Source organism: Trichechus manatus, unplaced genomic scaffold, assembly GCF_000243295.1.
Source record: "Trichechus manatus latirostris isolate Lorelei unplaced genomic scaffold, TriManLat1.0 scaffold00019, whole genome shotgun sequence".
Lineage (NCBI taxonomy): Eukaryota > Metazoa > Chordata > Mammalia > Sirenia > Trichechidae > Trichechus > Trichechus manatus.
In genome coordinates, this window is record NW_004443955.1 from 22011817 (window position 1) to 22029170 (window position 17354).

General features: G+C 39.6%; 1 pseudogene; it reads right to left on the reverse strand.

The window, feature by feature from the left end:
* Positions 1–16421: 16421 nt before the first annotated feature.
* On the reverse strand, positions 16422–17092 carry LOC101345093 (40S ribosomal protein S2 pseudogene; annotated as a pseudogene).
* Between the last annotated feature and the right edge of the window lie 262 nt (positions 17093–17354).

Below are 17354 nucleotides of genomic sequence, written 5' to 3' on the forward strand. Positions count from 1 at the left end.
AACACAACAAAGCAAAACCAGGGTAGAAGAAGTGATTTCTATCTACAATGGAGGAACTGTTGGTGATGCTGGGACTGAGCCAAATAGAGAGCCACATGAGGGTGTCTCAGTGCTACTGTGGTGATATGACATACAGAGATTTTTCATGTGGATGTGAAGCTAAAGATTCATGAAGGCCAGAGAAGAGAGCTGTGGGTGTTCCTGGGTAAGCTCGGAGGGCTTCCTGTTGAGTAAGCTACCCCGGGAGTGTCAGGAGAGGGTTATTCTCATGACTCTGGGGAGGCCAGGACTAATGTGTGAGTCATTTTGGCTACCACTTCCTAGAAAATCAAATTCTGCGTTAGGTTCTTCACCTGAACTGCCCTTGCCATGTTTCTGTTTCAAGCATAGTGCACCCAACTAGCCATTAAAAAACACATATTTAATCCATAGGGGGAAATGCAAATAGCCCTTACAAATAAGAAAAGATACTCAAAGTGACTCCTGATAAAAGAAATGAGGAATAAAACTCTACTGAGATATTATTTCTCATGTAACAGATTGTCAAAATCCCCACAGTTTGACAATATACACTGTTGGCAACACTGGGTACAGACACCGTCATACATTGCTAGTGGGAATGCAAAATGGCACAACTCCTTTGGAGAGAACTTTTGCAATATTCAACAAAAATACATATACCTTTGCCTTTTGATCCAGCAATCCTATTTTTAGAAAATCTGTCTCAAAGACTGTCTTAGTTACCTAGTGCTGCTATAACAGAAATACCGCAAGTGGATGCCTTTAACAAAGAGAAATTTATTTTCTCACAGTCTAGTAGGCTAGAAGTCCAAATTCAAGGTGTCAGCTCCAGGGGAAGGCTTTCTCTGTCGGCTCTGGAGGAAGGTCCTTGTCATCAATTTTCCCCCAAACTAGGAGCTTCTCTGCACAGGAATCTTGGGTCCCAAGGACGCACTCTACTTCCAGTGCTGCTTTCTTGGTGGTATGAGGTCCCCACTCTCCGCTCGCTTCCCTTTCCTTCTATCTCTTGTAAGAGAAAAGGTGGTACAGGCCACAACCCAGGGAAACTTCAGACTTTACATAGCATCAGGGACGTGACCTGAAGGAGGGTGTTACATCCCATCCTAATCCTCTTTAACATAATCTAATTTTGCCTCATTAACCACAGGCAGAGATTAGGATTTACAACACATAGGAAAATTATATCAATCACAAAATAGAGGACAACCACACAATACTAGGAATCGTGGCCTAGCCAAATTGATGCACATATTTTTGGGGAACATAATTAAATCCATAACAAAGACACACTAGCAAAAATACTAATAAATTATCTTTCAGCTTGAGAGAAAAGAGATACAAGTAAAAATCAAATAAGCAAGACTCTATAATATTAAAGCTAAGTTGGAAATATCATGATGAACTCAATAATTATTTCTCTCTATGCATATACGCTAGCTCTGTCCATTGAAAAAGCCTATAAGGAATGACAACTGAGTAGCAACGAGAACCCAGTGTATCCAGACTGCGGTGCCTAAATATCATTTCTCACTAAAAGGAATCAAGCCATCTTGAAAAAAGTGGCTGATTGCAGATTGGGACAAGAAAAGTACAACATGAATCTGGGACATGTGGTTATGCCAGAAAGTAAGGGAGCTGTCAAAGACTACTCAAGTCAGATCAAAAAGACAGAAGCCAACTTGAAGGGACTCCCACTGGACAAAGATATGACAATTGGAGCATCAAAAAGAATATTGAGTTACTGGATTGAAACACATCAACTACATATAAATATCTATGAATTTATAGTAATTTTTAAAAAGAAAGAAAAATAACTTCATTGTAGGTTGCTAGGTTACCAACTCATTAGTCTCAAAATTGATTTTAAAAAAGTGAGATGGGGAAGAACTGTACATCAGGATAACCAAATAGTTACTAAAGGAAAGTTCTAATTTATAGATTCCAGCTAATGAATGAAGAAAAATGATAGAATTAGGTGGTGGAATGGTTAAGCGCTCAGTGGCTAACCGAAAGTTTCACAATTTGAACTCATCAGTCGCTCTGCAGGAGAAAAGACCTGGCAAGCTGCTCCCATAAAGACTGCAGCCTAAGAAACCCTATGGGGCAGTTCTACTCCATCATGTAGGGTCGCTATGAGTTGGAATCGACTTGACCACACATAACATCAACAATGAAATAACAGAGCTAGGCAGCAATCATCAATGACTGCTGCAACCATTAGGTGAAATGTTGATGGAGAACCTAAAAATTAATGGATCTGAGTGACAACACCTAAACCAACAGATCAATCTTAACATCACCAAAAGAAAGAGTCAGACATTTTGTGCCTCCTCATGTGAAGTTGGAGTCCTGGTGGCGCAGTGGTTAAGCATTCGGCTGCTAACCAAAAGGTCAGCAGTTTGAATCCACCAGCCGCTCTTTTGAAAACCAATGGGGCAGTTCTACTCTGTCCTAGAGGGTCACCCTGAGTAGAAATCAACTTGACAGCAGTAGGTTTGGTTTTTGGTTACCTAGGAGTGGAATTGCTGGGTCATATAATAATTGTACATCCAACTTTTTGAGGAATTCTGTATCCTTTTACTGTAATAACTCATATCTAAGAATACGACTATATGCTGAGTCCTGTGAGTGCTCCTGGTGAATAATTGAACCTAGAGGTGGTCCTGGGTACCCCTGACAGAGGGAAATCTTAAGATACCATTGTTTGAGCAACTTGCTAAGCTGACTCGTTGTTTGGGCTCAGTACCGTGGTGCATGATGAGAAACCTAGCAGAAACTCTGACTGTGTTGCATGCTACCATTTTCTACATCATTTCCCTCCATTTTTCTCTTGAGAAGAGGTGTGATGATCACCACTCTGATAGATTATCACATTTTAAAATGCAACAGATGTAACTGCAGATCGCTGATCAGAAATAGCTGTATCTGTTGCCTCTATGGTATCAGTAAATGGTACAGAGTTGCAATTGTTGTAATGGAGGTCTGAGATGAAGAGAGGAATAATCTGAGACCCGGTGAACATTAGTTAAGAAGTTCTTCCCCTGAACATCAACATGGATTCTTGACCAAGGTTATTTGGTAACTCCTAAAATTGAGATATCTTTGGTAGTTTTTCTTGGTGACTTGATATTTATTGCACTTTGTTGTAATAATCTTATCAAAATCAACTCCTAGCCGCCAGATTGGATTTTAGAAATACTTTGAATAAACAACTTCTATGAATCCAGATAACGAGACACCAGACCCTACAGATGGTCCAGAAAACGCTCTCCATGGTCAACTGTGACTGAGAAACCCTGGATACATACGAAAGTTCATCATGCACATTAACAGATTAAAGGCTCTGAGAAATCCTGCAGTAAATAAACATGTTAAACTTTGTTTAACTCAATGAATCTTAAATGTTTTTGGCCATGTGACTGACTCCCAAAGCATAAATATCACAACACCTACTGACAACCTATATAAGCAATTTCTTTTGGAAAACATTTCTCTGTAGAAAGAAGTCCTGGTAGTCCTTCTTTATGCATACAAATAAAAGTCAGCTATAGTCTGTGTCTCTAATTTCATGCCTAGAAATATTTTTTTTTTTTTGCCAGAGTTATCTTCCTAGAACACAAGCCAGACCAAATCACTCCTCTTTTTAGAAACCATCAATTACCTGTACTTCCTGTGAATACAGCTTAGTGTTTAATGTCCTTCAGGATTTGATCCCACTCACTACGTTGCTTCAACTCCAATTACATGTTACCTCTTCCTAACTCTCTGCTCTAGCTGGAGTGAGGTGCAGCAAGTGTGCTGGAAGGAGCATGGCCTTTGGAGTCAATCCAATCTAGTCAAACCACTATTCAGTCATTTATTAACTATTTGACCTTGAGCAAGTCACTTATCATATTTGAGTCTCAGTTCCTCATCTGTAAAATGAAGAAAATGATACCTTATATCAGGACTTTAAAGGGAGGAAGGAGAGGAGATTAAACGAAACAACATACGTAAAAGTGCCCAGTACAGTTACAAACACTTAGTGATCTCTCGGTGCATCCTGGTTTTCTCCTCTTTGGTCCTTTACCTTGAAAATTTAGTGCCACACCCTGGAAACTTTTTTTTTACCCCTATTTAGCTGCTTATCAACAAGCTGTTAGTTTTTTGACCCTGAACTCACAGAACAGTTCTTTTCTCAGGTAGAAGTAATGGACTCTTGCTCTGGAATTTTTGTACCCATGTTGTAGCATTTTACTCCACCTGCTTTACATGATAATTAGTAGTCTGAGTGTCTTCCTTCTCCACTAGACTAGGAACTTGTGGGGATATATGCCATTTAAACATGGCTGCACTATTGACAACTACAGCCCCCACAGGCCTCTATGCTGCACAGCATGTTGAGACTTGTCTCCAACATGTCGAGACTTGTCCGGATGTGTTCTCCCAAACCCTATTGTCCCTTTACTAATTAACTTGTTTACCTGAATTCCTTCTCCCTTGCCCACTCCCAAAGCCCATTGTTATGTTAATTGCTTTATCACTTGCTGTATTGACTATAAAATAAACTCCTGGGACTGAAGTGGGGGTCGACTCCTCAGAGTGACCCTCCTGGCCCCACTTCTCTGTAAGAGTTGTGTAGTTGGTTACTGTCTTCGCCATCCCGATTACCGTCGCCGCTGCGACAGGAACTACTGGAAGATGGAAACCTTCCCTATTCCTCTTTGCTTCCATCTCCTCCAAAGCACATAATCCAGAATTTTGGATGCTTTTGAAGCTCAAATTATGTTATTCAATGGCCATTCTCTTTCAGGCATGTAACATAAAATAAATTTAGTGAAGAGCCTTTCTGTTGGGTAAGTGACACCAGTAACCACCTGCAGGAAGAGTCCTACCACATGGAGGACAGCAAAAAGCATAATAGTGCCTGCCACCAGGAGCAAAAGCCCTAGGATATCAACCGACTCCATGGCTTGTACTGAGGTCCCCAAGAAAGACATGACTCACACAAGCACTGAATGGAACAACTCTTTACACACTTAGAGAAGAGACAGAGCAAGATAAGTTTCAACAGTTGGCATCAGTCCCCCATGGTCAATGGGTCTCACTCTGCAGCCAATGCAAGGAGGTGGTCTGCATACATCCCTCTTGCACTGCAGGTGAAGGACCCTGTTCCCTCTCCACCAGGAAAAGATATAGCAGTGGGCTTGGCCAGGTGACATATAATGCACACACTTAGCTAAGGGAATGTTGACATGTATTCAGAGCAAAAAAGGAAAAATGTGCTAACAGGCCACTTACTGGGTATAAGATGCCCCAGGAAGGTAGTCAGCCCACATTCATACCCCGTCCAAGAAACCAGGCCAACATATCTGGTCCTGAGCATAAAGTTAATTCATGAGTCACAGGGAAAGGCAGCAGGCTGTTCTCACATAGTCCCCTTCCAATTTTCTTATCGTCTAAATATTTTCATGTTAGCAATCATCTTAGTGACAACAATTAAGATTCCCTTGAGCCTGAAATACAATTATCATAGGAAGAAAATATGGTAACAGAAATTATTTTCAAGAAAATGCACTAAAAGCAGTATGTGCATTTATCTAATTAGATAATAATTGAAAAGACATGCATGAGCTTTGAAAAGCTCTACAAATATTAGTACTTGTACTCTTTTTGTAAGATCATCAGTAATGTTATTTCAATTTAAGATAGTAAATTAAATATCCAAATAAAAATATTAAAGTGACTTCCTATTTCTCGTACCTAAACAGTGTTAAAACCAAACAACAAAATTCCTTCCTTGGATTTTTACAGGACAGCATAATAGGCTAAATTTTCCAAAGTAGCTTTGAATGGTCCAAATTACCTTTATTTCAATATTTTTATGCTTGTGATTGACTGCTTATGGTTGACTATCTGCTGTTTCAAAAGCAAAAGAAGTCCAAAAGCAAGACTTCAATCTTCACTTTGGTATGCTAACCTTTCCATGATGAGACTTCACCAACAAACTCTTCCTTTTAGTTAGCTGTCTTATGTACATTCTGTGAAGTTACAGTTTTGTTTTTTTTTTTTTAATGTTTCTCTATTCACAGATCCAGGAAAAAGATCCTCAATGGGCAGCAGCAGCAGCTGCTGCTGAACATATGGAAAGGTAAATTATTCTTACAATTTGTTGAACTCCAGCAAGTTTTTAAAAAACTTAATTAAAGTGATCCTCTCCAGCTCATTCAAATGAAACTGCAGTGTAACTTTTAAAATAATTCTTGTTGAAAAAATGCTCATAAAAATAAAGACAAAAAAAAAAATAGTTTAGTCTGACGGTGGATTGAGGAGAAATTTGGATGTTGGATTATTTCTGTTCCCCTTATGGAGAAGGTCTCTGGAACTTTTGATTAATCCCAGATTGTGAGTCTAAATCAGTAAGTCTCAAAGTTTCTGTGGGCATTTCAATCACTTTTATTTGGTGAATGAATATTCAAATTATCTCATTGAGAAACCTATTGGTTTCTTTATAGGATAAGTATATATTTAGTGTCTGACTTTTCATGTCACCATTTTTGTTGAATTGTAAGAACTTCTGCTTATGTATTTGCTAAGCAAAAATTGTTTTCACAAATCAAAAGTTGAATCAATTTCTAAGATCTCTTCCTTCATATACATAAAAAAGTAACATATGCTTCCATGTCAACATATTTATCTTAACAGATAATTACCTGGCATTGTACAAGTGAGAGACCTCACCTCTCTGGACTTCAGGTTCCTCCTACGTGAGGAAGGCGATTGTGACTGCTCTTACTCCCAAGATTGTGGGTCTCCAGGAGCCCAAGAACTGACCTGTCCTATCGAATAGGCTGAGAGGGAAGCCTGTTCCAGTTTACTTTTTCTTCCCAGAAAATCACCTGGAAGCAGGACTGTCCTCTCTCCTCACCATCAATGCCAGTAGAGGAGAATCCTTTGTTGCACTGAAATATAATCCTTGTAGATAAGTTACCCTTCATTACCAGCATGGCAGCAGCTACCCAAGCAGCTCCATTTCCATTGCCAAGCTGGCATACACCCACTTCTCTTCCTCCCAATTCCTAAGTGGTTGATGTTGCAAGTTCTCACATCCGCCACATATTTTTCCTCAGACTTAGTGACTCCCTGGACAACTAATTCCTCTATTCCTCCCTTCCCAGGCCCTGCCTTGTTCTCGCAAGACTAATAAGAGGCAAACCTGAGGTTTTAACCCAGGCCTTTCTACCTCAGAGAATAAGTGCTTAACTACCACACTCAACAGTTCCTTTCATCACATGTCCCGTTAAATCTGAAATTCTCCAGTAATGATAAAGCTAAAAGGTTACAGGCCCTCGAAAGAAAGGCTTGGTGATCTACTTCCAAAAAATCAACCATTGAAAACCCTATGGAGCATAATTCTCCTCTGACACACATGAGTCATCATGAGTCAAAGTCAGCTCGACAACAACTGGTTTTTTGTTTTATACATAACACATTCCTAATTCCTAGAATGGAATTCACTGCAATCCAACTTTTAGAGCAGTGCATTTGTGTAGCCACAGAAACATTCTAGAATGACTGTGCTCACAGATGAATACTATCAAAATCTTATAATACATTTAATAAAACTCAATGGACTGAATACATACAGACAGGCTTTCAGGGTTCCGGAAGCATTGGCTAAGAGGGACCTTAAAAGGAAAAGAAGAATATGTGCCTTTTTGGATGTGTGACGCAAGGCAAGAAAATTAACCCAATGAGAAGATCATATTTATTCATAATGATGGTCAAGTGGACAGGATGAGTTATTTGAATGAGGAAAAAAGAAGGAACTAATTGAGATGCTAGAAACCAAATCCTTATCATTTTTCCACACAGAATAGTAGGGAAAGAGAGAAGAATAAAGATAATGACATTTGACAACTCAAAATGGTTTGCTTTCCACTTGAAAATTGTACCAATAAGGCAAAGCCCTTTCAAGAAGATTTAGAGAGATGTTTTCTTAAACCCAAACACCTCAGATGCAAGGATGGAATGAATTCTCAACCTACCTCTGCAAATACATGCTTAGAAAATTCCCCTGTCAGCAAGCTAAAAGCATAAGGTGGATTTTCCTTTCATCTCTACACAGTTCTCAAAAACATGCAATAAGTATCTCATTCCAGTCTCAAAGGCAATGGAATCAATTATAGATGAATCAATGGACAAAACTAAACAGATAAAAATGTAACTCTTGTGGGCCAAAAATAAACTAATTAAATCAAGTTTAAAGTGCAAACAGTAGACTAGGGAAACTATTAATAATATGAAAAAAAATTAACACTTCTAACAGCTAAAGGGATCACGTTGTTGTTGTTAGATGCTGTCAAGTTGATTGTAGACTCATAGTGACCCAAAATGACAGAGTGGAACTGTCCCATAGGATTTTCTAGGCTGTAATCTTTACAGGAGCAGATCATCAGGTCTTTTCTCCCGAGGAGCCAATGGGTGAGTTCAAACCACCAACCTTTTGGTTAGCAGCCGAGAGCTTAACCATTGCACCACTAGCTCTCCTTAAAGAGCTCATAGAATTCAGTAAAAAAAAAACAAAAACAACTCAGTAGATGACAAAACTTAGTAGATAACTGTGCAAAGAATTCTACCAGAAGATTCTCAAAACCAGTTATATAAATAGCTGGCAAACTTTAGAAAAAATGTCCAGCCTCACTAATTCAAAGAAATGCAACTGAAGCAACCATCAGATTCCATTTTCCCCTATCAAATTAACAAGGATGGAGAACAGTGAAACTACCTGTGGTGGTGCTGGTGGTAATAAGCAGCCTATTGGAAAGCAATTGGGCAGTACCTAAAGGCCCTTGAACTAATAATTCTCCTTCTGAGAATCTGTCTAAAAAAGAGTTGAATCGCAATGAAGTTTCACAGAGCACAATTTAAAATATCAAGAAATTGAAATGTCCTACAAAAGAAGAGTGGCTCATTCATGCAGTCATTCAACATATATTTATTAAGTGTCTTCTATGTGATGATTTCCTCAGATCGCTAAATAATGACTAGCTATTCTATACAAATCTTCCTTTAAAATGTGGGTAGAATTTGTGTAAATAAGTAGCTGTACAGGACGATACATAAGCTTATATGTGCTACTTTGCGTGTGTGCACTGAAAGACTACACAAGGAACAAATAACAGAGATTGCCTTTGGGAGAGAAGCTGAGTGAGGGGTGGGAGAGAAGCTGAGTGAGGGGTAGGAGGGAGAATTATTTTTCACTGTACCCTTTTGTACCATTTGAATTTTTTAAATATGTACATATATTTGCTATAGAAAAGTTTTGAAAGGACATGGTGTGTATCTAATTTTATTTTTCTTCAAGATGCCTTGAGTTGTTTTCAAATGATTTCATAAGTCTCATCTTCCCAGGTATATGGCAAGCTCTTCAATGGCAGGGACTATTTTATATTTCTTTCTTTCTTTTTATTGTGGTGAAATAAATGCAACAAACTGCTTGGCAATTCAACCATTTTTTCCTGTAGAATTTAGTGACATGAATTATGTTCTCCATGTTATGCAACCATCATCACTATCCAGAGATGGAGTATGTGGAGAAAAACAGGTGAAGTTGTGCACTACAGATTAGTAAGTAAGCACAAGTAACCCCATGCGTACCTTGCTTACTGGTTGATCCACCCCTGCCACTATCTGATTCCAAATTTTTTCATCATCCTTAACAGAAACTCGGTACCCTTTGAGCAATAAGTCCCTATTTCTCCCTTCTACCTACCCTGGTAATCACTAATAAATGACATGGTCGTGTGGTTCTTTTCCTTGTTCTATTAATATGGTATTACACTGATTGATTTTCTAATGTTAACCAACCACTCTTGCATTCCTAGAACAAATCCTACTTGCTCATGGTGTATAATCCATTTAATATAATGTTGGATTTGGTTTGCTAGTATTTTGTTGAGGATTTTTGCATCTATATTCATAAGGGATGTTGGTCCATAGTTTTCTTTTATTGTGGTGTCTTTGTCTGGCTTTGGTAATGATTACCTCATAGAATGACCTAGGAAGTGTTCCCTCCTCTTCTAATTTTTGGAAGAGTTCAAGAAGGATTGGTGTCAATTCTTATTTAAATAAATGTTTGGTAGTATTCCTCAGTGAAGCCATCTGGTCCAGGAACTTTTTTTTGTTGGGAGGTTTTGATTATTGATTCAATCTCTTGGTTTGTTATGGATCTATTGAGATTTTCTATTTCATCTTGAGTCAAGTTAAGAAGTTTATGTATTTCTAGGAATTTGTCCATTTCATCTAAATTGTCTAATTTTTTGGCATACAATTATTCACAACATTCTGTTATGATCCTTTTTACTTCTGTAGGGTCAGTTGTAATGCTCCCCTCTTTCATTTCTGATTACACTTATTTGAATCTCCTCTCTTTTTTTCCTTTGTCAGTCTAGCTAAAAGTTTGTCAATTTTCTTGATCTCTTTAAGGAACCAACTTCTGGTTTCATTGATTCTGTCTATTTTTCTATTATCTATTTCATTTATTTCTGCTTTGATCTTTGTTATTTTCTTCCTTCCGGCAGCTTTGGACTTAGTTTGTTCTTCTTTATCTAGTTTCTCAATTTTAAAGTTTAGTTATTGATTTGATATCTGTCTTAGTCATCTAGTGCTGCTGTAACAGAAATACCACAAGTGGATGGCCTCAACAAACAGAAATTTATTCTCTCATAGTTTAGGAGGCTAGAAGTGGGAATTCAGGGTGCCAGCTCCAGGGGAAGGCTTTCTCTCTCTGTCAGCTCTAGGGGAAGGTCCTTGTCATCAATCTTCCCCTGGTCTAGAAGTTTCTCAGCACAAGGACCCCAGGTCCAAAGGACGTGCTCCACTCCTGGCTCTTCTTTCTTGGTGGTAGGAAGTCCATCTATCTCTCTCTGCTCACTTCTCTCTTTTATTTCTCAAAGGAGATTGACTCAAAATACAATCTAATTCTGTAGACTGAGTCCTGCCTCATTAACATAATTGCCTCTAATCCTGCCTCATTAACATCATTAAAAAAAACCATTGGCTGCAAGGGAGAAAAGACCTGGCGATCTGCTCCCAGAAAGATTACAGCCTAGAAAACCCTATGGAGCAGTTCTACTCTGTCATTTTGTGTCACTATGAGTTGACAATTGACTTGACAGCACCTAATAACAATAATATGACCTCTTTAGCTATTAAGACTATTGATTCTTTTTCATATTATTAATAGTTTCTCTAGTCTAGTGTTTGCACTTTAAATTTGATTTACTTAGTTTATTTTTGGCCCACAAGAGTTACATTTCTATCTGTTTAGTTCTAGCCATTGATTCACCCATAATTCATTCCATTGTCTTTGAGACTGGAATGAGATACTTATTGCATTGTTTTGAGAACTGTGTAGAGACAGAAGGAAAATCTACCTTATGCTTTTAGCTTGCTGACAGAGGAATGTTCTAAGCCTGTACTTGCAGAGGTAGGTTAACAATTCATTCCATCTTTGCATCTGAGGTGTTTGAATTTAAGAAAACATCTCTCTAAATCTTGAAAGGGCTTTGCTTTATTGATACAATTTTCAAGTGGAAAGCAAACCATCTGGAGTCGTCAAATGCCATTATCTTTATCCTTCTCTCTTTCCCTGCTACCCTGAGTGGTAGTAGGTTTCAGAGATCCAAAATATTGGGTTCCAATTGCTCTTTCCAGTGCAATTGTTGTTTTGGTGGAGGGACAGACCTCTGGACCTACTCTGCCGTTTTTCATCTTATATTTCTTTGTTTCTATCCATAACGGTATCACAGTTTGGGGATATGATCGGTGCTCAAAAGTACTTGTCGAATAGAAAATAATGTAATCTGGTGCTTAAATACACTAGGAGTAGAAGTTAAAATTAACAATTGTGGGTATTGCTTTAATGTTGACTTGTGTATTTTAAAGCATATCATTTACCTTTTATATCATAGTTGGTTAGTCTGCCAGTTGGGGAAAACAAGATAAATGACATCATAATGTTACTAGTTCAGGATATATTGATGAAATCCTTTGATGAAAAACAATCCTATATACAGAAATGCAAAATGCCTTTTAATTCTGTGCATCTATCTGTAATCTTAGCAGTTAAATTGATTTAAAGATCCCTAAACATTAAGAAAACATACTCAAGATCATAATTACTAGAAAAAGCAAAAATTTTTAATATAGGGTCTATTTTGTACACTTGTAAAAGATGAGATTTGTTTTAATATACTTTGTAAATATTTGTTTGTTTTTAATTTACAGCAATTCATTTATCATCACATTTACAGATTGTTTTTTTTTTTTGTTTTCTTTCTTTTCTTTATTCTCCTGTATGTGAGAAACAGGGAACAAAGTTTCATTCACTAGTGAATTTCTCTCTTTCCTACAGCTTCCTGAATGAATGGCAACATCCGTGAAAACTGGCATCTGATTCAGTTTATTGATTCCCTTCAATGCCTGCCCACTAACACTGGTATACTTTCAAAATATGATTGCATGTTAAAGCAATTAGCTGGCAAGCTACCAAGAGGAAGTGTATTTCACTAAATGAAGCTCCTGAAATGAAGCTTTTGTTTTTTTCTTTCTTCTCTGCTAGCAACTTCAGATTATGAGAAAGTGCATTCTCTACATTGCATAACATAATTTACAACTGTTTCAGAAGATAGGGACTATTCCAGAAGGTATGGCCATTATTTGAAACAAAGTACAAAGAGGGGAAAAGCTTGAGGAACAGAACGAAAGAAGTTTTGAACAAAGGATCTTTTTTTGTTTCTGAAACTCACAGAAGGAATTGATTTGGTGTGAGTGATGGGCCAGGTACTGCTGGTGAAGAGGCCAGTGGGAAAGGCCAGTCCTATTATGGAAACATAGAATTGGAGGCAGAGGTGTAAGTAAGGTCTATTCAGGAGAGAATAAGAAGGACCCAGCTCAGTGAAAAATATAGTGAATAATCAAAGGTCTACCAGTTGGTTGAAGGGGACTTTGCTGCAAAACTCCTTAATGAAAGGAATCCCACAGACTCATTGGATAGACATCAGGCTTGACGGTGGGAAATCAGAAAATTTGATTAAACTAGAAAATAAAGGTGGAGATGCTGGTAAGAGTAGCAGGAGTATGTAAATCCCAATGTACCAATTGACAAATTACCAATTGCCAATTAGCAGTCTGTGGCTGGTCATTAGGAAGACAATGCAGTAAAATCCGGAGCATATGCCTTGTCCTTGAGGGAAAGGATGTAGTTTGTCATATTTATTATGACCTCAGCAGTGTTTTCCTTGGTAAGAGGAAGAAGAGAGAAGAAGGAAGATGAGGACGACACAGAGGAAGAAGAAGAAAGGAGGGGAAGGAAGAACAGAGAAGAAGGTCTCTTTTCACACAGAATAAATAAGAATGAGAGAAGGGAAAAAGGGAGAGGAGGGACTAACATTTATAGTAGTCATCTTATTTGCTTTTCTCTTCTCCAAAATGGTATTTTATCCCCATTTTACAGGTGAAGGAGGCACAAGACAACACAGTTATTAAGGCATAGAGCCAGACTAGAACTCTCGTCTACCTGGCCTTCCATCCATGTTGCACATAAAAATCTCAACAGTCAGCAAAGAGCACATCTGTTAGCTACGGCCCAATCAGTGTAAATGTGTAAAGGGAAACCAGCATGTGGGATGTTACTTGCAGAAGTGTTGCTGTAACATTAAGTTAAATTTCACCTTTGGGAAGGAGATAATGAAGGGCATGGAAAAGCTTTTAACTTCTTTACATCAATCTTGAACATATAGGAATGGAAATTACAACCGGCCATAATGACATGCTAAAACACTGGGCCTTTTTTAGAAAACTAAATTAGTGTATTCTGGAAATGAAAAGCGATGTAGTTTTCGGTGATACAGAAATTAGACTATAGGGACTTGCTGATATTTTAAATCATCACAAAAAAAAAAAAGAAAGAGAGAGAGGGAGGAATGGTAATGACTCCAAGCACAGAGAGAGTGTTTACAACCACAGAGGTGAACTGTAAACACTTGACATGGAATTTTCTTCTTTGAGTGTTTCTCTCAAGGTATCACATATCTCTTGGAATTGGCTTAATGTGGTCTCGTGTGAAAGCAGAGGTTTATGAATCATTTCTTTTTGGTACTCCTTAGTACATTATCTAATGCAGCGCTGAGCTCCTCATTTTTCAGAGGACAATACTGTAGTCCCAAAGTCTGCCAGGTGCCTACTGTCATTCCAAACTCTCTCCAGTCCCAAGACTTCTTGATTACGCATCATTCACTTGGTCCTCAAAACCACTATGTCATCTCTTGTCATCTCACTTCAGGGACTCCACTGAAATCACCTTTGACCATTGTTGTTAGTTGTCGAATTGATTCTAACTCATGGTGACCCCATATGTGCAGAGTAGAACTGCTCCATAGGGTTTTCAACGCTGTGACCTTTTGGAACCATAGCTTCATCTAAAGGCCCTTAACTATTGGCTTCAAGCCCTGCACTTCTCCCATTGTCTTGATGTGCCTCTTTTCGAGCTCTTACCCCTTGATCTTGCTGAAAGTGAAAAATATAGTGTTCTTTTAACTGGCTGAGGTAGCAATGAGAACAAACCACCATCATAAAGCAAATAAGCTGATTTTTTAAAATCTTGCATTTGTACAGAAAATTTAAAGACAATTTCAAAGTACTTGTAGATATACAATGTCACTTTCTTCTATGTATCTTCTGCATTGCAGTGAGAGGTAAATCCATAGGATTATTACTTTGTAAATTTTGAAAAGGGAGGGGAATAGTCCAGCGATTAATCAGAAAGGGTAGAAAACAACAGCTCCAAGAATGTCATTGCAATCTGCCTATCCAGAGGCCTTATCAAAGAACTTGAGTGTGGAGGGGCTCCAGCTCTGTTCTCTGGGGCCATCCTGGGTGTTGGGTTGCCTTTGGCACACTGGAAAAGAAATCCATTGCCAGGTTGGAGCAGGCAGGAAAAGAAAGGGCTTGCCCTTGATCCTGGCAATTTGTAATCTGCTGCTGTGTTCTTTAATCACAGGCAAAAAATATAATCGGTTCAATGTTGCTATGATAGAAATGAGGTCAGAACAGTAAGGAGGCCAACTCCCTCGTAATTTGTTGGTTAGACCTGACATTTGTATAGTGCAGGATTGGGAATATTTTTTCACCATGGTTATTTCCATCAGAGGGGAACCTCTATAGAATTAATATTAGAGAAAGCAGATGAAGACTGTGAAGTATTCGATAAGTTCATCAACATTCGTTCATTCATTCAATCACCATTTTTTGTGCCTGGTAGGTATTAGCAGTTTCACATTGTTATCTTGTTTTGCCCTTGCAAAAACCTCCTGAAGCAGGTCTGATTAGTCGCATTTTATAGAGTGCTTCAAGTCACTGATTGGTGCAAATGGTTATCATGCTCAGCCGCTAACAGAAAAGTTGCAAGTTTGAGCCCACCCAGAAGCACCTCAGAAGAAAAGCTGGTAATCTACTTCCAATAAATCATATTGAAAACCCTACTGAGTACAGTTCTACTGTGACACGCATAGGGTCACCATGAGTCCAAGCTGACTCCACGGCAACTGGTTTATAGGGTACTTATCAGGCACTGTACTGAGGACAGCACCGCATGTAACTCTGAGGGGACAGGTGGGTGACAGATGGCCAGGCCTTTCTTATGAAGTGCTTCTGGGTGGGTTCAAACCACTAACCTTTCCGTTTTGTGCCACCAGGGACTCTAGCTCCACCATTACCAGATGTACGACCTGCAGAAGTAACTTAACCTCTCTGAGTTTCATTTTCCACATTTCTAAAATGAGACCGATAATAATATCCACCTCTTAGGGCTCTTATGAAGATGGAATGAGATCATGTATAAGCCATCTAGTCCAACACCTGGCAGATATCTGGCATTCCAGACATCTCACCCATGGCTACATATATGCAGTCATCTCAGTTTATCTGCCCAATATGTAACCTCATGAGGTATACACTCTTACTCTGTCCATTTTATGGATGAGGATAAAGAAGCTCAAAGAGATTAAATAACAGTCCAAGGTCTCATGTGCTGGCAATACATAACAGTAGTGGGGCTCCTCCATTCTGGGTCTCCTCCATTATACAGCTGACACAGGGCTGGACTCCCTCACCAGGGACCCTGAAAGGAATGCCAACATCTGTACCACGTGGAGTCCCAGGATGGCAGCACTTGGCTCTCCTGGCTACAGTTGGGGGTGGCCAGCTGAAGCCTCCAGTCACCATGCTCTATGCAGGGAGCTGGTCCTTAACTGAGCACCAGCAACCCTCTAGGTACAAAACTTCTACAGCCCCAGCCCAGACACAGGACCATGCTAGTGACCTGACCCATACTCATTTTTCTTTCAGGATTAATTCATTCACTTTATTTTTCTTGTAAAAAAAACCTGGCTCTTCTGTATGGAGACTCTGACGTGGGCCTTTACAAGATGGTCAGTGAATTCCTGGTAGGAGACTTGGTGAACACAGTCTCTTCTCATAGATCAGGGGTGAGATACCCCTAGGTTTTGGAGATGGCATTGAAGGTGGCCTTGGCAAAGTTGCCTAGCATGGCAGCCCCTGGCCAAGCTGTAGTAGTCGTCAATATGTCAGCAGCAGTTTCTTGGGCACAGGGACCGAACCATGCCAGTGTCTGTGAGGATGAAGACGAGGCACACCAGCACAGAGTCACAGCAGCTGGTCACCTTTCAAGGAACTGTGTGGGGTTTGCTGATCTTGTTCCCCAAGTAGCCTCACCACACAGGGATGATGTTGAGTTTGGCCAGGATGAGGGCCCCGTGGATGGCAGTGGCCACCTTCCTGGAGAACTTAACACCTAGATTGATGTGGCCATTGTAGTCCCCGAGGTGACAAATGCCTTGAACCTGTTCTACTGCCCAGCCCACTTCTGCTTTTCCACAGGTATAATTTTCAAAACCTCATCCTTGAGGGATGCCGCCAGGAAAAAGTCAATGATCTCAGACTCCTTGATGGACAGGGAGAAGAGACAGATCTTCTCCAGCAACTTGGTCTTCATGTCTTTGACCAGGTGTCCCAGCTTGGTGACAGGGAGCCATTCTTTGTCCTCAGCCTTGCCTCTGCGAGGTCCATGACCCCAGCCTGGGAAGCCACTGCCAAAGCCTCCACTGAAACCACCCTGGTCTACCCCTCCAGGATCCCTGGGGTCTCCAGGCTGTCCCATATCACCTGTGTCATCCACCAGTTGGTGTTTTCTTGGAGAAGTGACCCACGCTCATTTGCAAACCTCTGGAGACTCGAATTTTTCCTGTGTCTTCCCACCTCTCTCTCCTTTG